This window comes from Octopus bimaculoides, chromosome 29, assembly GCF_046866305.1.
Source record: "Octopus bimaculoides isolate indiv1 chromosome 29, ASM4686630v1, whole genome shotgun sequence".
NCBI classification, from domain to species: Eukaryota; Metazoa; Mollusca; class Cephalopoda; order Octopoda; family Octopodidae; genus Octopus; species Octopus bimaculoides.
In genome coordinates, this window is record NC_142956.1 from 8,755,626 (window position 1) to 8,779,522 (window position 23,897).

Genomic DNA, 23,897 nt, shown 5'->3' on the forward strand with positions numbered 1-23,897 from the left:
CGCTTCTTGCATCACCACTTCAGATGTATCGTTTTCAAAACTAACTGACCATGACATCTTCTCCCTTCTGCTTGTAGAGAGGTTGTTATGGCTAAACTCTTTACAGGTGTGAAACCAATGGTCACTCTCTGACTGACCATAGCAATGAACTTCTGGAAAAAAAAAAAAAAAAAAAAAAATATATATATATATATATATATATGCGCAGGAGTGGCTGTGTGGTAAGTAGCTTGCTTACCAACCACATGGTTCCGGGTTCAGTCCTACTGCGTGACACCTTGGCCAAGTGTCTTCTACTATAGCCTCGGGCCGACCAAAGCCTTGTGAGTGGATTTGGTAGACGGAAACTGAAAGAAGCCCGTCGTATATATGTATATATATATATATATATATGTATGTGTATGTATATGTTGTGTATCTGTGTTTGTCTCCCAACATCGCTTGACAACCGATGCTGGTGTATTTAGGTCCCTGTAAATTAGCTGTTCGGCAAAAGAGACCGATAGAATAAGTACTAGGCTTACAAAGAATAAGTCCTGGGGTCGATTTGATTCAACTGAAAGCGGTGCTCCAGCATGGCCGCAGTCAAATGACTGAAACAAGTAAAGAAAGAAAAGAAATATATATGTATATATAGCAATAAGAAAATGGAGGGGAATATGAGGTACTCATCAACTTGCAGATACTGTACTCTGTTGATTAATCCGTTTATTTTACAACCAAAATGACAAAAAAGACAATATACAGACACTTATGACATACTATGTCATATCAGCAATTAAATGGGGGGGTAATGGACATGAAGTGGTATTTGTGTGGTGGTGGTGGTGGTGGTGGTGGTGGTGGTGGTGATAGATTGGTGATGGCAGTATCATGGTAATGTTGATGATAGTGGTGTGGTGGTATTGGTGCTTATGCTGACAGTAATGGTGGTGGTGGTACTGGTGGCAGTGACATTGTTGGTGATATTGGTGGTGATGTGCCATCATAGAACGAGAGAAGAAAACAAATAACAAAATAAAATCAATTCCGTGGATACAAATTAGTTTAATAATCACTATCATTATCGTTATCATCATCATCACTAACATCCTCCTTCTCCTCATCATCATTATCATTACCATCATCATCATCCACATCAACACTATCATTACTTGCATAATCATTATGAAGCCAAACCATCCACCCATTGCACCATGTCCCTCATTTGGAGGCGATACCAGGCTGCTGTTTCTGGCATGTTAAGTAATCATATAATAGAGGCCCCTTTATTTCGGTTGATATCTGGTGGATCAATGAAAAGGTGAGGGGGCAGGAACAGGATAACAGTTGCAATATCTCCTTAATGTAACTGGTTTCCCCACATCTCCCTACTGTGGCTGGTTTCTGCGGTGAGGGCCATGAAAACCCATTAAAAAAATGTCTTCCTACTTTCCTCCTCTTCTGTCTCTGTCCTGTTATATAATCCCTCTCCCCAGGTGCTCCCTACAGTCTTTTGTTGCTCCTTAACTTATAGCTGAACTTCTGTTGGAGAGGGCTCTGGCTTAAGAAATCCTCCAATGTTAAGTTGCCCAAGGACGAGGGCTGCGGCACTTGGGTAGGGCGCTGGCATTCTGCATTCAGGACATACGTTTCCTTTTTCTGAGGTGAACGATACTGACTGCTCCGTCTGCTACTACGCCCCAGTGGGCATGTACAAGCATTGTCGCTAGTGCATTCTCGCCAATCAACTGGACCATACAGTGTGTGCATGCGTGTTGTGGTAATGTATTTGATGTTGTCAGTGTTAAAGCCTGCAGCTTTTCTGTTTTGGAAAGTGGGAACGGCACCAGTTGAACTCCTGCTGTTGGCATTAGTACTACTGGTGTTCCTGAAGGGGGCATTGTTGTTTCTGTTGCAGTTGATTTTCTTGCTGTTGTTTTTATTGTTGTTGTTGTTGGTGATTGGTGTTTTTGTAGTGATGCTGAATGTGTACTGTGGGCCTCCAATTCTTGGCTTCCTGCATTTTGTGTAAGCTGGGTAACTCACTGCAATGTTTGGATGTGTGTTTTCTTTGAGGTTCACTACGTGTATGATACTTCCTGAGTTCATGTTTTGCTGGGCAATTAATAAGACACGACGTCATATAGAAATGGTGGACACAGTGGCAGTTTCCTGTGGGAGAAAAAGAGATATAATAAGAGCCAAATCTCTACGATAATAATAATAATAATAATAATAATAATAATAATAATAATGATAACAATAATAATAATGATAATAATAACAATAATAATAACAATAATGATAATAAAAGAAATGGAAAAACTTTCAAAATACAAAGACCTGGAAACAGAGGTAACTCGAATGTGGAATCTAAAAACAGAAACAATTCCTATCATAGGAGGTGCATTAGGTATAATAAAAAAATATTCAGACAAATACATAACAAAAACACCAGGACTTACAAATATATATAACATACAGAAAATTGCACTACTGGGCACTGCACACATCCTACGCAAAACACTTTCAATACAGTAACCATAAGAGCATCACAGCAAACCACAGCACATACCCAAGGCACACAGAGCTGCGCTCAGTAGTGTTATCTGTCTCAGATAGCAGGAAATCCAAAAATAGAAGAAATTTAAAAAATAGTGTTCATGGGAACTATTCATATCTTATGAAAAATATTGTCTATGTGATTCCAAAAACATTTTAATCTGTAAGCCTTATCAAATTTTTTTTTTAAATATACAAAATAGCAAACACCTTTTACTGTCATCTTAAGAACACACTATCATTTTATCATTGAATTACTTTTAAAATAAACTTTTAGTTTTGATACACTCTCTAGAACAATACACTGTACAAAACCAAAAATATGGCACCCTAAACATATAATAATAATAATAATAATAATAATAATAATAATAATAATAATAATAGACCAGGCATAACAATAATAGATAAGAAAAAGCGAAAATTGCTCACTAATCCGTTATGTCCATTTGATTCCAGGTTTGTAAAGAAAGAGGATGAAAAATGAAAAAGACAAATACAATCCCTTAAAATTTGAAATTGCAAGAATTTGGGGTTTGAAAACTATAAAGGTTGTGCCTGTAATAATTGGTGAGTCAGGAAATGTGAATAAAAATATAGAGAAATGGTTGAAGGAGATTGGAATGGAATGTCTTTTAAAGCTTCTACAGAAAGTTTGCCTCTTAGGAACAGGAAAGACTACCCAGAGGGTTTTAAGCGCTTAAAAGACTACTGAAAGCTTGTGGATGCCTAAGGTTACAGGTAGCAACCTGCTACCCACATAAATTCTATCAGGAATAAGAATGAACCTGAATCAAACCAATAATGATGATGATGATGATGATGAACAAATGCCCAGACTTGCCCCAAACCATTATAAGTTGTGGTGACATGATGAAGCAGCAAAAGTGGGATCCAGAGAGAGGCAAGACAAGGTAAAGAGAGTGTTGGAGTTGGGGACCTGCAAAATCCTATGGAATTTCCTAATCCAAACAGACCAGGTGCTTGACCTAGTGGTGATGGACACAGTGAACCATGAGCTCTATGACTGAAAATTTTGTATGCCCATGTCAAGAAGGAAGGTAAAAAAATAGACATATCTTAAATACAAGATAATGCAACAGTGGAAAATGAAGAAGGTGAAGACAGTGTCAATTATTGCTGGGTCCTTGGGTATCAGAAAGCATCAAGAGGAATATAAAGGAAATCAGAATACAGTGACCAGAAGTGCTGTTACAAAAGATTTGTCTCCTCGGCACAATCAGAATCATCAGGAGAGTATTAGAGAGTTAAAAAGAACAGATGGCAAAATAGTGTAGGCTGCAGGTAGCAAGCCTGCTATTCAAGCAAAGACTTCAGGGGTTCCAACAAAACTGGGATTAAAAAGACAAAAAAAAATCTTTTCTACTATAGGCACAAGGCCTGAAATTTGGGGGAGGGGACTAGCTGATTACATCAACCCAAGTGTTTCACTGGTACTTAATTTATTGACACCGAAACAATGAAAGACAAAGTCTACCTTGGCAGAATCTGAACTTAGAACATAGCAGCAGATGGAATAGCGCTAAGCATTTTGCCCAGTGTGCTAACGATTGAGCTCCCTAGGAGAAAAGATTAAATTTGAGATCATCATTAAGTTGGATTTAAGAAAGAGCCAAAAAAACGAAAGAAAACTTTTTAATGTAAATCATCCCAGGAAAATGTGTCAACAACATGTGGAGTTATGATATGAAAATCATGTGTTGCTGCAGCAAAATGTATGAAAGTGTAAGCAACATGTGGGACTGTGAGAATGATTTATATTGGAACTGTGAACGAAACTGTGAGTCCGAGAACTAATCATATATGCATTCCCATTGCTACACACAGCCACTCCTACTCTTTCTCAATTATACATCAAACAGTATAGTATTTGTGTTTATACAATTTACACTCATCTGAATTGTAGCCTTCATATGTACACAAAACAAACAAGTATCAAGTGTGTGTGGTATTTAAATGCCTTTCACAAAAGCTGCAACAAGTTTCTTTCTAGACAAAGGAAAGGGAGCAGCTGTACTCTCAAGAAATAGTGGTGAATTCTGTTCTGAAAAAAGAAAGCCCCAGCACATGGCTGGAGGTAGTGTTCTGTCAGAAAGTTCACACTGGACATACAGAGCCATTTCTTAATGTCACTGCCGATCCCCAAGTGAAGAACACAACTCACAGCTCACAATACAAACACTAATAAAACAAAAGCCCCAAAACAAAATATACAGATTCAATGCAATAAGGGAAGAATTTGTACTTCCTAAACAATAAAACACATACACACAATGTTTAACCCATTGCTGCAGTATGTTGATGACCAACACAGTACAGCCCATCCAAATGAGGGTAGACAGACCCCTCCAAACTTGATGAAGCAAATCTGTCTACAGGAGTGATAAAAATCACTCCTTGCCAGTAGGGTTAAAATGGATTCTTTATTGTTCGTCACAAGGGTCACCTGAGGTCAAAAAGTTGAAAATTGGAACAAACTTCTCTGAAAATGATCTTGAGGGAAATCAGAACCAAGAAATCAACCCTGACACCTTAAGACAAACACCAAATAAAACAAACGTTGAAAGGACTACAAAAAATAGATGGAGAAGAGAAGAGTATAAGTAAGTCATGGAGAGAAATGATAGGGGATGACATGCGTGAATATACTGATACAAACAAATTAGTCAAATTAGTATGCAGAGGCATCATGCGAAATAAGTGTCTAACATCAGGAGAATTAGAGACAATCAAGCTGAAGTGGATGATGAGAATAGTGACACTGAGAATAACAAACAGGAAAACTTCCACCTATTGATAGAGACAGCTCTGAACTTGATGTTGATGGAGGCAACTTAGAACCTGAAGTAGTAGTAAAGTAACAAGAAGTAGGAATGATCGTAAAGCTGCAATGGCTGACACATTTGCTGAAGTCAATAGAGAGAAAATACTCGAGGTTAAAAAAACAATATCCTGTGAGAACATCTAGAAATGAAGGAGAGGGATCAACAACCAAAGTTTCAAATACCAAATCAAATCACTGTACAATCAAAATATGGAAAGAGCACATAAATAAGGTAATCAAGAGCTTCTAACAGGAATTATTGACCTTAGATGAACTCTTCAAAAGAAATAATGTAAAGACAAGAATGGTTAGAAAGTGAAAATACAATTTAATAAACATGAATGAAGTCTTGAGAAAAAAAAAAAGAGATGGTGAGGCAAAAAATTGCAGGTGAAAGCGCAACGTTTTATGTAGGTGTGAAAAGAGAAACAAATTTTACAAACAGAATAAGACATTTAAAACTGATGCTAAGAAATTCTACAGAGAGTTAGGGAAATAGTTGATATGAAAGAAGTGATGACATTTTGGAAAAAGCATATGGAGCGACAGAAAGGAATTCAACAAGGGAGCTGAATGGGTAGGGAGAGAAGAAGAAGAAAGAATGGCTGAGATTGAAGAACAGGGATGGAACAATATTACAATGCAGGGACTAACTTAAGCTCTATCTAAAGCTCATAAGTGGAATTGTCTTGGACATGATAAAATCCCTAACTTCTGGCTTCATTATCACACTGTCAGTTAACGGAATGCTTCTCTAATATCATCAGAAAGCCTGAAAAGACTTGAAGCTGGCTAACATTAGGGATAACATACCTACTCCCTAAAACGAGTGATACAAAATCCCCCCAAAACTACAGGCCCATCACTTGTTTGACCACAAAATACTTAGATCCATCCTCACCAAAAGGATATATCAATTTCTCAATGAAAACAACATATTTCCCCTTGAACAAAAACTCACACGGTTGCAAAGATCAGCTATTAATACACTGTATGATACTTGAAAATTGTTCATCGAAGAAGCGAAATCTTAGCACAGCATAAAATGTCTTATAAAACAACCATAAGAGGGCTTCAAGTGTACATCCAAAGGAACACCAACTGGATGATACAGCTGCTAAGGCAACACAGAGTAAGAAACTGCACTCAATCTCAAAGGAGGCATATAATTACAGATGAGAGGTTAACCTCCCTGATTCTGATGATAAGGAGGACACACCACCCACAAAAGCAGCAAAAAGTGTAAAACAAAAGCCAAACACGAAAGCTTGAAGGAAATACCAAGATTGTGGAAGAAAAGCCATTACATGAGTAATACCCCAAAAGAGCTGGGGAAAAAAACTGATCAGTGGCTGTTGGTTTGAAAGTTGAAGCAGAAAGATTTATCTTAGTGGCACAAGATGAGAGTCTTCTCACCTGGAACTATCAAGCTAATGTCGCACACACTGAGGTAGACTCTGCAATGACAAAATTGAGAGTATTGACCACATTGTTGCTGGCTGCTCAGTCCTTGCCCCTACAGAATATAAAACCAGGCATGGTTCAGTTGACCAATACTTGCACTGGAGCATATGCCATCACTATGATATCACATAAAAAAAGATTATGAAGCAGGGTAAGAGATGTTATATAATATATGGAAGGATGTATTAAAACATACATTTATACATATAGGCACAGGTATGGCTTCTCAACTGCATAGTTTCAGGTTCAGTTCCATTGTGTGGTACTTTGGGCAAGCATCTTCTACTATAGCTCTGGGTCAACCAAAACCTTGTGAGTGGATTTGGTAGACGGAAACTGAAAGAAGCCTGTCATATTGTTGTATATATATATATATATATATATATATACATACAAATATCTATGCCTTTGTGTCTGTGTCTGTCCTCCACGCCACTTGACAACCGGTGTTGGTGTGTTTGCGTCACCATAACTTAGCGATTTAGTAAAAGAGACTGATAGAATAAATACCAGGCTTAAAAAGAAAGTACTGGGGTTGATTCGTTCATTCAACTAAAATTTCAAAGTGGTGCCCCAGCATGGCCACGGTCTAATGGCTGAAACAATTAAAAGAAAAAAAAAAAAAAACAGATACATACAAGTGAGTGAAGAAATAAAAGAAAGTGACACTCAAAACTTTTGGTGAGTGTTACAAATATTTTGAATAACAGTTTGACTCAGCACCACATTGCTTACAATTTTGTAGGCATTTAGGACACATCCATCTCATCAGTTATTAGAAGAGTGAGAGAATCGAGATGAATTCAAGATGGCTTATGAATGATAGGCCGCTATTGGTCAGCTCAAGTCACATGGTAGTAATACTGTGAAAGCGATAGCCACTATGCTGTTTACTTTTTGCCCTGTGTTTGGATGTTTGCAGGAAGCTGAAAATAGCTGATGTCACATTCACAGCATTAACACCATGTGATCTGATCTGACCAACAGAAGCCTAAGCATCATGAGTTTGTTTAAAATTTTGCACTCTTCTGGTGAGATGCATGTCCTATAGATGCACAAAACTGTAAGTCATGTGGAGATGAGTCAAACTGTTATTAAATAGATATATGGAGGGAGAGCCAGGAAGACATGGGATGAAGTATTGAAGGCTGATCTTAAAATACTGAGCCTTATGAAGGAGATGACAGAGGACTGAGATATGACGACCAGCCCACCATAACAGAATTGAGATGATAGAGGACCAGACGTCACGTAAAAAGCACCCAATACACTTTGTGGAGTGGTTGGCATTTAAGAAGGGCATCCAGCTGTAGAAACCAAACCATACAAACTATGGAACCTGGTGCGGCCCCTATCCTTGCCAATTCCTATTAAACCATCCAATCCATGCCACCATGGAAAATGGACGTTAAATGATACTGTTGCAGCTGCTGATATGTGTGTGTGTGTGTGTGTGTGTGTATATATATATATATATATAGACAGATATGTTCTTGACTCCCAGACAGAAGATAAACTGGTTTTACTTTAAATTTTTATAAATTTTTACAAATATTTGATAAGATGAGATACATGAAAACCGATAATATTTTCTTTATATAATTTTAAAAATCATTTTTATTAAATTTTTTCTTAAATTGAAATATCTTAGACTTACTTCTGTACTATTTCCACCTCCATCTTTTATATATGAAAATTTGATTTGTATAGATCTCTAATCTTTTTTCAGCTATATATATATATATATATCTCACCATTATCATCATTTAACGTCTGCTTTCCATGCTAGCATGGGTTGGACGGTTTGACTGAGGACTGGCGAGCCAGATGCTGCACCAGGCTCCAATCTGATCTGGCAGAGTTTCTACAGCTGGATGCCCTTCCTAACGCCAACCACTCCGAGAGTGCAGTGGGTGCTTTTATGTGCCACCGGCATGAGGGCCAGTCAGGCATGCTCAAATGTGTTTTTTACATGCCACCTGCACAGGAGTCAGTCCAGCGGCACTGGCAACAACCTCGCTTGAATGTTGTTTTTCATGTGCCAGTAAGGTGATGCTGGTAACAATCACGTTCAAATGGTGCTTTTTACATACCACCAGCACTGGAGCCAGTCAGTGGTCCTGGCAACGATCACGCTCGGATGGTGCTCTTAGCGCTCCACTGGCACGGATGCCAGTCATGTGGTGCTGTCATCGAATTTGATTTCGATTTCACTTGCCTAGAAAACCAAAAGACAAAGACAGGTGTATGAACAACAAACTGGTGTATTAGTTTGATGCTGAGAAAAGTGAGAAAATCTTTTACTTTTCAAGCCTACGTTCTTCAACAGAAATGAATAAGAGAAAATAAGCAGAGAGAGAGAGAGAGAATATATATATATATATATATATATATATATGGGAGAATTTAGGAAGAAAACAACAGACGAAGACAGGTGGTGTAAACAACAAATGGAATAGAGAAAGTCTTTGACGTTTCGAGCCTTTGCTCTTCAACTGAAAGGAACACAGAAAGAAACAAGGAGAGAATAAAAATATAAATATAGTGGTCAGCGATATATTTATGCACACACAAATGTGCATGAAAATAATGAATATAACATTCAACGACTAAAACAGGATATAAGAAATAAGACATAAAAGACTTTCTGTGAGAAAAAAAAAAAATGTACAGTCACTCTCTCTCTCTCTCTCACACAAAAATACACTTTCTATCTAACTTCCCACATCAACTCATACACAAGTTCATGTCCATTTCCTCTCTCTTTCACTTTATGCTACTTTCAAGGACAATGTCAATTTCCACTCACAAAAACAAGGAAATAAAAACTTTTCATGGAATTTACCAAACACTGTACCTTAACAGCTGATCGAAAATGACATTCCTGTAAGTTATATTGAATGATTGCCAACTTTCCAGTTGTTGGATACTCTATGTCCCCATTCCCTTAACCATTTCTCAAACTCTGTTTGAGTGCAACCAAATGCACCAATGAACATATTTTGAGATATTTGGTATTGAAAATACCAACATGTTGAGGGTATTCCTTTTTTATTGTTTGTATAAAGTCTTAATTTTACTTTTACTAGTCATCTATCTTTTGCATGCAGTTTATAATGTTTTCTGAATTTATCTTTTACTGGTTTTAGTCATTAGACTGTGGCCATGCAAAGGTACTGCCTTGAAGGATTTATTAATTGAATAAATCGACCCCAATAGATATTGTTTTTGCCTTTAAGCTTGTCAGTGTCTTTTGCCAAAACACTAAGTTATAGGGATGGAAACAAACCAACACTGGCTGTCAAACAATGGTGGGGGGGGGGGACAAACACAGACACACACACATATATGGGCATCTTTCAGTTTCCATCTACCAAATCCTCTCACAAGACTGATCAGCCTGAGGTTATGGCAGAAGACACTTGCCTAAGGTGCCATGCAGTGAGACTGAATGCCAAACCATGTGGTTCGGAAACAAGTTCCTTGCAACACAGCCATGCCTGCACCTAAATTGTTTTTGTGGTCTAACTTGTTGGGAGAATCTATTACATAAATTCATCTTCTAATTTTTGTTAGATTTTTGAAGAACAGTAAATCTTATTTCATTCTCATTCTCTTTGTTTCCTCCATTATTTTCCAAGAAAACATTTCATCATTTAGAAGTAATTCTTCTTCCTCATCTCTCTTTTCTTGTTTCTGTTGTGCTTTTCTCTTTTTTCTTTTAACTCTTTTTTCCTTTCATAAACACCCAGTACACTCTGTAAAGTGGTTGGCACTCGGAATAGCATCCAACCATAGAAACCTTGTCAAAGTAGGCAATTGGAGACTGTTGGAGATCTCTAGCATGCCAGCTTGTCAAACTGCCCAAACCATACCAGCAAGGAAAATGGACATTAAATTATGATGATTGACAATCTTTCAGAGTAAGTCTATCAAAACTGAAAGCATTTCTTTGGCAATTGCTGTAAAAAATATTTCTTCAATTTTTTTTCAGCTAGATTGCTTATGTTTATGTATTTTTTATGTATATATGTTTGTGTATTTATGTATATCTGTGAATGTGCTAAATATACCTACACACACACACATACAAACATACATTCACAAAAAATACAAAAACATAAATAATTAAAGCACCCACGTTATACACTGCTAAGCTAAGCTATTCTCTTGCTATTTTGATCACTTCATTCATTCATTCATGGATCTAACATGCATTATTACTAATATTTACTTTTGTCAACTAATTATTTAAATTGACTCTTCAATATATAACTTCCAAATCCTAATCTCTCTCTCTCTCTCTCTCTCTCTCAGTCTTAGTTTTTCTCCTTAATTCTTCCTTAATTCTTCATGTAATTTCCAAATTTCTCTAAAGCCTTGGTTTTCTTTTCCTCCTGTGTTTTCATGTTGGCTAAATATTTTTCGAACTCCCTCTTAAATAATCCTTGCTTGCTTGCAATGTGCCCGCTCATTCCTGCCCCCACCACCAATACTGGATATCTCACTGGAAACCCCCTCCCTCACTAGTGGTCTCCTCTATCATACCTGCAATCTCCCCTCCTTCCTCCCCCTCTCTCCCCCAGGACTAACGCAATCAGTTTACCAGTCCACCTAACATTGGCATATTAATATTAATATTTATTTTATTTATTTTTATATCTGCAGCCCCAGTAATGCTTATGTTCACAATGCTTACACTTACAATGTTGCTAGCACTTACTTTTACCTACAGTAGGGGCCACAGTCTTAACATGCTTGAATGTTTGAATGATGACAGGTCAAAAGTGAGAACAGGTGTAGCATGTCTATCAAACGAACACGAAAATCTTCTTTTCAGGTGCTGAATAACATCTCCCCTTCCCATACCCCTCCCATATTCCTTTCCAAGTTTTTAGAGTTGGCACTGTCAATGTAGACGCATTGAAAGGTAGGTCTAGTGAGATTGTAGAAATGCTTGAATGGAGATGTGTTGATATATGCTGCATACAAGAGGTAAGGTGGAGAGGAGCCAGGGTCCTCACAGGCAAGGTACATAGGTATAAAATCTTCTTGGTTGGTTCCTGAAACAAAGAGGGAACTAGGCTATTGGAGTTCTGTGATGTAAGCAACCTATTAATCTGCAACACCAACTTCAGGAAGCCAGCTAACCACCTGATAATCTATCAATCAGGCAACTCTGCTAGCCAGATTGATTTCATCTTCAATAGACAGCAGGATGCATGGTTGCTCTTAAATACAAAGAGCCTCCCTGGTGAAGAATGTATCCCCCCAGCATAGACTAGTCATCGGTGACTTTAGACTTGAGGCCAGAAGGATGCCAATAAGCAGACCAATCCGGAAAAGAAGGATTTGGAAGCTTAAGAACCCTTCACATGGTCAGAGATTTAGGGACATCCGCATTGAGAAATTTGATGAGAGGGAAGAAGAACTACAGACTTGTAACATAGAGGGTAACTGGAAATCCCAGCATGACAGCTGAGTGCCACAGACCAAATCTGCAGCTGGTGCAAAAGTCCCTTCCAGACCTAGGGTAATGTGGTGGTGGAATAATACTGTAGACAGAGCCATTGTAGCAAAGAAACAGCCCTGGAAAACCTGGAAGAGTTGGGGTAGCAGGGAACTGTACCAGATAGCCAGAAGGGAGGCTAGAAGACAGGTATATATAGCCAAGGGAGAAGCAGAAAAGAAGAAGTTTGCCAATGTTCAGCGATATGAGGACCAAAGAACTGAAGTATTTTGGATTGCAAGACAGTGTGTGAGAGAAAATTGTGATACCATAGGAGAGAAATGTATCCGCATGGATGATGGTGCACTTGCATTGAATGATTCTGCAAAAAAAGAGGCTTGGAGATGCCATTATGAAAGACTGCTGAATGTGGAGAATGAATGGGAGGAGGAGTGCCTGCCAAATGTTGACCCAGTCAAGGGACCAGCTACCAAAATCGATAGCACCCTGGTAGATAAAGCAATTAAGGATATCAAATCAGGGAAAGCCCCTGGCCCATCAGGAATCACTGCTGAGATGCTTAAAATATCTGGCAGTGTGGGTTATGGTCTGGTCACCCGTATTGTAAATCAGGTGATTCACGAAGGAGTCATACCCAATGATGGATGTAGCAGCACCATAGTCAACTGCTACAAAGGTAAAGGTGATGCCTTAGACAGAAATAATTACAGGGGTATCAAATTGCTGGATCAGGTGATGAAGTTCACAGAGAGGGTCATAGCCCAACTAATTAGGGAGAGAGTTAGCCTAGATGAGATGCAGTTCAGTTTTGTGCCAGGTAGAAAGCACCGCTGATACTATATTTCTGGTAAGGGAACTGCAGGAGAAATACCTAGCCAAAGATAAACCTCTGTACTTGGCTTTTGTTGAATTGGAGAAAGCCTTTGATAGGGTCCCCCTTATCTGGTGAGCAATGTGGAAACTAGAGATAGATGAGTGGTTAGTAAGAGCTGTACAGGCTCTGTACAGGGACACTGTCAGTAAGGTGAGGGTCGGTAACGAGTATAGCGAAGAATTCTGGGTAGAAGTAGGGGTTCACCAAGGACCAGTCCTCAGCCCCCTCTTATTCATCATAGTCCTCGAGGCAATAACAGGAATTCAGGACAGGCTGCCCTGAGAGCTCCTCTATGTGGATGACCTTGCTCTACCAGAACTAGAGAAGAAATTTCAGGTGTGGAAACAAAGCCTAGAATTGAAGAGCCTTAGAGTTAATGTAGCAAAAACCAAAGTTCTAGTAAGTAGGATGGCAGACAAATGACAAACCCCTTCAGGTAGATGGCCCTACTCGATCTGTAGAAAAGGTGTAGGTAGAAACTCCATAAGATGTACCTAGTGTCAGCTATGGACACATAAGAGGTGCAGCAATATCAAAGGAAGGTTAACTGGGAAGATAGTTTTTGTGTGCGGCAGATGCACAGGGGCAATAAACACCGAAAATGTTCAGAAAACAGATTCCATCACATGCCAGGAAGAGAAACTAGAAGTAGTTGATAGCTTCCATTACCTGGGTGACCAAGTCTGTAGTAGGGGTGGATGCTCTGAGAGCATTGCTACTAGAATAAGAATAGCCTGGGCAAAGTTCAGAGAGCTCCTACCTCTGCTGGTGACAAAGGGCCTCTCACTCAGAGTGAAAGGTAGACTGTATGACATGTGTACGAACAGCCATGCTACACTGCAGTGAAACATGGGCCATGACTGCTGAGGACATACATAGGCTTGGCTTGAAAGAAATGAAGCTAGCATGATCCACTGGATGTGTAATGTCAGTGTGTATGCACGACAGAGTGTAAGTGCCCTGAGAGAAATGGTGGATATAAGAAGCATCAGATGTGGCGTGCAAGAGAGATGACTGCGCTGGTGTGGTCATGTGCTGAGTGGGGTAGCATCATATCCATGTGTTAAGAGGAATTCTTTGGGGTTTGGATAATTCACCTTTGGAAACATGGGTATTTTGTTCATCCTTAAACAAACCTTATTGAGGGACCTTTTGAGTGTGATGGGCTACTCAACCTGAAGAAAATTCTAATTAGATCTCACCTGCAAGGTCATGCGCTGTTTATCTTGATATGAGATCACCATGTCACACACATATGGTTGTGATGCATGTGCCTAACGTACCCTTATCAGACATGTAGTCATGATGGGTATACTGGACTTCGTATATTTTACCCCAGTGTCATTTTGATGACATGCATTGCTCTCTCACTCAATAATAATAATGGTTTCAAATTTTGTCACAAGGACAGCAATTTTGGGGGAAGAGGATGAGTTGATTACATCGACCGCAGTGAATATTTTAATCTTTTTATTCTTGTTGTCACATCCTGCAATGAGGTTATTGGATCTAACCAGAAAGATCCTTCATCTGGTACTTATTTTATCAGCCTTGAAAAGATGAAAGTTGAAATCGACCTCGCTGGAATTTGAACTCACAACGTAGCAACAGGCGAAATACCACTAAGCATTTCTCCTGGCGTACTAATGGTTTAGCCAGCTCGCTGCCCTAATAATAATAATAATAATCGCTTTAATAATAAGTACCTGGTTCGATTCATTCAAACAAAAATTCTCCAAGGTGGGTGCCCCCAGCATGGCTTCAGTCTAATTACTGAAACAAGTAAGACATAATAAGAGGGAGCACATGAAAGGAAATGCACTGATTGAAGTGAAGGGTAAAGCGTCATATCATTGTTGTGTGGTTAAAATGATATTTAAAAGTGTGTATATATGTGTGCATGTGGACATAATCATTTCTCTCTTTCTATCAAATGTACACAACTATACACATGCACATACATACAGGCATTCATACATATAAGCACATTCATTCATACAAATACATATACACACACGAACACACATACATACACACACACACATCTATACACATACATATAAACATGCATTCATACAGACATACACATACATGCATACATCCATATATATATATATATATATATATATATATATATATATATATATATATATATATATACACATACACACAACCGATGCAGACTTTGTGGAGTTAACACTGAAGATATCGCCCACATCATAAGCAGTTGTCCGAAAACGTGATCACGGTATTATCTACCGATGAGACATGATGTTGTAGCAAGAACAATGAAATCCGTCGGAAGGATAACACTGAAGACAAAGAGATAAGAACCCACAGTATGATAGAAGCCATAGCAATTCATAATTAAAAGGAGTACTGGTGGAATGTCCCAGTAAAAACCTCAATGAAATGTAAACACAACTGTTATATGGACCGTTGGATTTGTTTGTTGTTCGTCTAAAGTCCCATGTTTCAAAGTAGTTCGCCTGGGGTCCTTGTTTCGTTGTTGTTTTGAATGACTGTCGAGGTTATTGATATATATGGCGAGGACAACATTCTTGTTTCTTGATAACAAACATTCGGTGAGTGCGTTCTTTGTTTATAGTTAATAAATAAATGTGATAACTAAATAGTACAAACTCGTTGTGTTTACTCTGCGAGTCCCCCGAGAGGAATACAACAGAGTTTATTGGCATCGTCGATAGGATTACATGCATACTTTGCCGTAAAATTGTTCATCTTAATAACATGGCGGAAAAACAGACTGTAGAGCTGATAAAGTCGTTTAGGGAACAAATGGAACAACAAATGCAGCAACATAAGAGAGATATGGACACTCTGTTAAAACTGTTTGGTGTCCAACAAGTTGAAGGCGATTCCAGTGGCTATTTTTCAGCTGCTTCGACAACAGTGTCGATTCCACCATTTGCTGCATTTGATTCAACGACAGAACTATGGCCTGATTACTGGTCAAGATTCCGCACGTTTGTGGCTGCTAATGCTGTACCTGAACAACGCATGGCACAAGTGTTCCTGACCAATCAGACCGCTACTATTTACAAGCAACTTGCTAATCTGGCTACTCAACAAAATCCGCCTAAAGATATCAACAACTTGACAATGGACGAAATCGTTGACTTCATGAAGGAACAGTTCGACCGAAAACTTTTCATTGTGAGAGAGCGTTTCAAGTTTTGGAGTGATATGCAACAGAAGCCAGGCAAAACTCTCCAGGAGCTGGCAGCACGTATACGTCAGGATGCGGCTACCTGTGATTTTCCATCGATTACCAACCCACAGGATGAAGCTCTGAGACAGAGATTCATATGGTCGGTCAACAATGAAGCGGTTCTGAAGGCGCTTTTTAAGATCAAAGACACAGAACTAGATTTTGCCCATGCTGTCCAAGTTGCCATTGAGACTGAAGACGCAGCAAAGGTTGCAAAAGAAACTGTCTGCAGTTCCAAAACCAAGCAAGTCTACAAGGTCCAACAGAACAAGAATAAGAGTCCTCAAAAGAACCATCAGCAGTCTTATTCCACAGACCAGGAGAAATGCTACCGATGTGGAAAGGCCCATAAAGTGACAGACTGTCCTTTCAAAGAATCCAAATGTTATTTTTGTGACAAAAAGGGACATTTGCAAGTGGTGTGTAGGAAAAAACAACATCAGCAACGCAATGGCCACTCACAAACTCCCATGAAAAGAATCACAAAAGCTGAGCTAGTCAAGGCGATCCTAGGCGAAGTTTCCCAGGATGCTCATAGTCTGATTGTGCCAATAACAATCCAGAACAGACTGTTCACAATGGAATTGGACACTGCCACTACAGGCAATTTTGTTTCCTTGTCAGTCTGGAAACAACTTGGAAGACCAAAGCTGCAAGATGTCAAGCATCGCTATGAATCTGCCAGCAAGCACAACCTGCCTGTTCTAGGAACTTTCATGGGCCAAACCAAGGATCCAACAACCGGTAAGCAGGATCTTATACCATACATTGTCACCAAGATCTCTGATCTTAATTTGCTGGAACGAAATGCTATCCAGACTCTGGGAATTTCCGTGGACACTGCTCTAGATTTGAAAAGCATAGACAGCCAAGCCAAGAGGGAAGGTGCAGAAGTGTTATATCCAAAGACCTCAAGTGAGCCCTATGTTTCCCTGCAACAAGATTGTCACAACATGTGTGATGAATTCCCAGATCTTTTCAAGCAAGAATTGGGATGTCTCAAGAACTTTGAACTGGAAGTGAAATTCAAATTGGACGCAACACCAGTCTTTCACAAGGCACGTCTGGTCCCGTTTGCTCTTCGTGATGACCTGGCCAAAGGTTACGAAGAAGGTATTGCCAAGGGAATCTGGAAGCCAGTCCAGTTCAATGAATACGGAACGCCAGTGGTACCGATTCGTAAAGCACATGCTTCAAGCAACCTGAAGCCCAAACTATGGATTTGTGGTGACTACTCTGTGGGAATTAATGACCAACTTGCAGATCACCGTCATCCAATGCCACTCCAAGTTGAACTGATGCAGAAACTCGGAGGTGGATTCGGATATACTAAGATTGACCTTGCTGATGCCTATAATCAGATCAAGCTGGCTCCAGAAAGTCAACGCAGACTCGCACTCAGCACTCACCATGGAGTATTCCTGCAACAACGACTCCCTTTCGGAATCAAGTCAGCACCTGGTTACTTTCAGGAGATCATGGAAAACCTGACCCATGATCTACCTGGAGTGGCCGTCTTCCAGGACGACATGCTCGTCAGTGGGAAAGATGCAAACAGTCACCTAAACAACCTAAAGTGTCTGCTCACACATCTAAGCGACAATGGACTTAGATGTCGCCGTGAAAAGTGTCAGTTTGCACTACCCAGTGTAAAATACCGTGGACACATTTTGTCGACTGAAGGGATGCAACAACAACAGGCCTGATATAATGATTTGGGATAGAGAAGAGAAACTGTGTAAAGTTTTGGAAATTAGCTGCCCAGAGGATGTTAACATAAAGCTGAAGATCAGTGAACAAGAGAATACCTATGCTGAATGGTTGAGAAATCTGCAGTTAATCTATCAAGATTACAAGTTCAGGTTTATACCTGTAATTATTGGAGCCCTATGGATATGTAAGACACTGCCTAAATACCAATCTTCAGAAATTAGGCTTCTCAAAATCAGAAAGGAGAATTTAAAGACTACAGATCCAATCCATCACTGTAACTGTAAAAATCTGAAAAACTTTCCACAAGTTTATCATTTAAATATATATGAGTATGTCTAGATATGCAACTATATACATGAGAATACATACACAAGGCAAAACATACAAATCTCCACATATACATACTTACGTACAAAAATACCCTGTTGTTGATGTTGAAATTCCAATGAAGAAGTCTAGGATCTAGGTTAGAAACCAGCTCTTTATTAGCAAGAAGGCTTGAATTAAAACTAAATAAAGGCATACGCATACATACATACACAAACACCACATACATACATACACTTAGACCGCCATATATGTAACTAAGTTTAAAAGGTCAATTTAAGTCGTTTAAAACTTTAATTTCTATAACTGTATATTTTTTTTTTCTCAAAGAAATACATTCAATAACTTTTAGATTTTATTTGTTTCTCCAATTTCTTCTGCATTTTACTTCCAATTTTTACGAAATTTAAGGTAAATGTGAAAAACAATTAAATTTGTATAAAGAAAGAAAAGAAAAGGGTAATAGGGGTATATATAAATACATCAAAGTTGATTTGAAATACTGAAATGAACACAAATATATTGTTTATTATTTGGTAAATTTTCAGATTAACACCCGCACGATTTTCACTAGGGTTTTAGGGTCAGGGTTAGGGTTAGGGTTAGGGTTAGGGACGGAATTCCCTAACCCTAATACCCAAGTGAAAATCGTGCGGGTGTTAATCTGAAAATTTACCGGAAAACAATAAATATTTACGTAATTTATAAACATTTAATTAGAAACAACATATACAAAATAATTACAAGATGTAATGATGTATAAAAGTCATCAAAAAATTCCAAACAATAAATAAAGTTGTTTTCTTATCTGTTCCAATGAGTGGTTGTGGCCGTGCTGGAGCACCGCCATTACAGGACAAGTAATCGTACCCGAGCTGCTTAGGATCCTTAGCCTAAGTGAACAATAATTTGTTTTCGTTTCGATATCTTAAATATACATTGATGTATTTGTATATACCTTACTTTCAAGAAATTCACCGATTTACCGACAATCTCTCTGTCAGTCAGTCTTTCTCTCTCCCTCTCTCTCATTCTCTCTCTCTCTCTCTCTCTCTGTTTGTACGTACGAATATAGGTATGTATGTATGTATACATAAAAAAAGGGGGATACACACAGATGCAAGTATAAATGTATGTTTACACACTGTAAACGTCCCGCCCCAAAATAGAGAGCGGGCCGCAACTCACCTCCACTGCCCTTTCCACCAAATTACTCAACTGACCATCGAACCGGGTGCTGCACAATGTGAGTTCGATTTAGAGGTAAGTTAGTGACCACGTGCTTCGGATGTTGTTAGCTTGCGTTGCTAGGAGACAAACAAGAGGAGGGGTAGTTGAGAGAAATGTTTCTTTTGGAGGTGAAACTGTTAGAGGGGGAGAGATACAGAGACAGTCTGTCTGACTGAGTCTCTCCCTCCTCCCTCTCTGTATATTCTTTTATCGTTTACTTGTTTCAGTCATTTGACTGCGGCCATGCTGGGGCACAGCTTTGAAGAAATTCTTAGTCGATTGAATCGACCCCAGTACTTCTTTTTTTTAAGCCTTGTACTTAGTCTATGAATCTCTTTTGCCGAACCCCCCAGCACCAGTTGTTAAGCGGTGGTGGGGGATAAACACACGCACACACCGGGTTTCTTTCAGTTTCCGCCTACCAATTCCACTCACAAATCTCTGGTCAGCCTGAGGCTGTAGTAGAAGACACTTGACCATGGTGCCATCTTGTGGTTGGGAAGCTAACTTCTTGTCTCACAGCCACGCCTATATATGTGCGTGCGTGTATGTATAACATCATCATCATTTAACGTCCGAGTGTAGCAATGAATTCAGTGTACAAGTAGGAGTTCAGCAAAGATCGGTTCTCAACTACCTTTTGGCCATCATAGTCCTTCCTCCAGGCCATAACAATGGAATTTAAGTTGAGCTGCTCTTAGGAGCTTCTCTACGCTGATGACCTATTCGATATGTAGAACAGATGTGGGTAGAGACGCTGTACTCAGTGCAAGCTATGGACACATAAGTGGTGCAACAGAATCAGAGAAAGATTATCAAGGAAAGTAATGTCGGTGCGTGGCTGATAGATAGGTACAATAGACACTAGGAATTTACAGAAAATAGACTTCGTCAAATGCCCGGGGGCGGAGTCCTTAGAAGTTGTAGATAGCTTCCGTTACCTAGGTGACTAAGTCAACAGTGGCGGTCGATGCTCTGAGAGTGTAGCTGTGAGAATAAGACAAAGTTCAGAGAGCTTCTACTTTCGTTGGTAACAAACGACCCCCCCCCCTTCAAAGTGAAAGGCGGATTGTATGATGCCTTGCTACATGGCAGTAAGACATGACTGTGAATGTAGAGGACATGCGAGGGTTTGAAAGAAATGAAGCCAGTATGCTCCGCTGGTTGTACAATGTCAATGTGCACATACGGCAGAGTGTAAGAGTCTATTGAGACTGCGCTGGTATGATCATGTGATGCATGCGCGTGGACGAGGACAGCTGCGTAAAGAAGTGCCGAGCTCTAACTGTAGGAAACCTGTAGAAGAGGTAGACCCAGAAAGACGTGGGATAAGGTGGTGAAATATGATCTTCGGTTGTTGAGTCTTACAGAAGCGATGACAAGTGACCGAGACTTTTGACAATTTGCTGCGCTTGAGAAGACACGTCGAAACCGTAGTCATGGCCAGGGACGGTGACACGCAGAAGGCACCGGTGCCGGTGACACGTAAAATACACCCAGTACACTCTGTGGAGTGGTTGGCATTAGGAAGGGAAGGGCATGCAGCTGTAGAAACCAAGTCAACTCAGACTGGAGCCTGGTACAGCTCTCCAGCTTACCAGTTTCTATTCAAACCGTCTGACCCATGCTAGCATGGAAAATGGACACTAAATGATGATTATGATATATAGTCATTAATATTTAGTAGAAGTAACAGCGAGACTCAAGGTCCGAGAGTTTCGTACGTTGGCACTATTCATCATACTATATACACAGACATGCAGGAAGCAAATAAACACCTTTAATTTTCAAAATTTCTGATCTAAGCATCTTAATATGTAGAATTTACAATGTAATTATTCTTTTTCATTCCAGGTGCCATTATATTAAACATTTGTGAAGAGTAACCATGCCACAGAAAATTCAGCAGAACTGTCAGATTTTCAAAGCGGTCGTATTGTTGGGCAATCCGAGGCTGGTCTCAGCCAGCGAAAAATTGCCAAAGATCTTCAAATTCCTCTTGCTAGTGTTAATAGAATTAAAGTGCAATTCAAAAGCTAAGGAAAAGAATCAACAGATTCTCGTCCCGGCTGACCCGGGCCCTCGGAAAGGAAGCTTCGCTGTTTGAAGAGAATTGTGGAAAACAAGCCCCATTCGAAGGCTTCTGACATTGCAAAGCAGCTAGAAGTTAGTCCAAGAACGTGTGTTACATATGCTTGAATATTATGGACGAGCAGCTAGAAGAAAACCACTCCTTCAACCAATTAATATAATGAAGAGAAAGAAATGGGCTAAGGAGATGTCAGAAAAATCCAGTTCATTTTGGGATAGAGTGATTTTCTCAGATGAATCCAGATTTGCATTATTTTCAGACAGGGGACATGTTTGGGTCTGGAGGCTTCCCAATCAAGAATTTGATTTGAAACGACTCCAACCAACTATGAAACAAGGCGGTATCTCTGTAATGGTATGGGGAGCTGTCACCAGCAATGGTCGATCTGAGCTGATCGAATGTGTTGGAAGCATAAACTCTGAAAAATACATCGAAATACTTAAGCAAGGACTACTTCCGATGTATCCACACGATAACATAACGAAAAATGGTTTTCATTCATGGAAGATGGGGCTCCATGCCACACAGCGAAAAGGAATCAACAATGGCTGACTGAAAATGGGATCAAAAAGCTTCCTTAGCTGAGCCAATCTCCTGACATGAACCCAATTGAAAATCTCTGGAACATACTAGATAGAGCTATGCGAAAAACTCAACAGAAATCTAAATCTAAAGTTGAATTGTTTCGATTGTTGCGTGAAAAGTGGGCAGAAATTCCACAAGAGACAATCCACAAAGCTCATTAGTTCAATGCCAAAAAGAGTTTCTGAATTAAAAACTGCAAAGGGAATGTCAACTAAATACTAAAGTATGTAGTCCTACCTATCGATTACATTTCAATTGTTCGCTTTGCGTATTAAATAAAAGATTTTGAAAATTAAAGGTGTCTATTTACTTCCTGCATGTCTGTGTAAGAAATTTGTTTCCCAACCACATGGTTCATGGTTCAGTATGTGTGGTACCTTGGGCAAGTCTTTTCTACTATAACCCTGAGCCAACCAAAGCCTTCCTTGTGAGTGGATTTGGTTGATGGAAACTGACGAAAGCATACACACACACACACACGTGTGTGCGTGCATGTGTGTGTGTGTGTGTGTGTGTGTGCGTGCGTGCGAGCAGGATTAGGAAAAGTGAATTGTGGATAACGATCAATGAAAAGGGAAGACACCAGACCAAGCCGTCGGTAGACCGGAAAAACACGAGACGGAAAGAGTAATACAAGTAGAGAGATTGAGAGTGAGGGAGAATGAGAGAGACAAGGAAAAGAAAGAGGTAGAAAGGTTGAAGGGAAGCGAGCAAACGTGAGCAAAAGAGCGAGATAGAGACAAAACGTGAAAGAAAGGAAGAACTATAGAAAGATAGAGGGAAGGAGAGCGAGCGAGCAGAGAGGGAAAGAGAGAGAGAGAGAGAAAAGAAAGAGAAAGAGAGAAATAAAGAAAAGATGTAGATAGATAGAAGGAAGAAGGGCGGATCTGTTCAATCTCAGTCAGGTTTTTTTAATTAATTCTTTTTTTTTTAAAGTAAACAGTTAGAAACTTCAGATACTGGTTGTCACGTAGAATAGGGTTTTGAAAAGATCCCGGGCGGCAAGCGAAAGAGAGAGAGAGAGAGAAAGAGGGAGAAAGAGAGCTAGCGAGATGATGTTGATGATGAGGAAAATGACGACGACGATGATGATGATGAGGCTGATGATGACGATGATGATTTATCTGAACCAAACAGGAAGTATTTCAATAGGTTTACCTCGGTAGTTTGTGCAGCCAGTTGCTATGGAAGGTTGCTATGGTGAATATTGTTTACAACAGCTGCAATATGGCGTCCTTGAGTTGCCCTACTGTGATACGGTGTTGGACTGATGTGTTGCAGAGCTGCTGCTGCTGTTGTTGTTGGTGGTGATGGTGATGATGATGATGATGGTGTTGGTGCCAGTGTTGGCGGTGATAGTCGTCGTCGGCGACGACGACGTGGAGTTGTATGTTTGTTTATGTGAAGAGCAGATCACTTTAATTATTGATATCGTTTCGAAATGATGGTGTTTTTGTTTGTCATAAAGAGTGGTATATGTGGAGGTATGTGTGTTGGTGCATTGTGAAGGGTGGGGGTAGT

General features: G+C 39.6%; 1 protein-coding gene and 1 non-coding gene across 3 annotated transcripts in view; one reads left to right on the top strand and one right to left on the bottom strand.

Moving 5' to 3' along the window:
- Positions 1–23,897, top strand: part of LOC106882336 (uncharacterized) — a 78,234-nt gene that overhangs the window by 29,937 nt on the left and 24,400 nt on the right. The window lies entirely within an intron of this gene.
- On the bottom strand, positions 684–23,881 carry LOC106882334 (uncharacterized). Its single transcript, XR_016239044.1, has 2 exons — positions 23,535–23,881; positions 684–2,154 (listed from the first exon to the last, which is right to left on the bottom strand). It is a non-coding gene; the product is annotated as an uncharacterized LOC106882334 (transcript).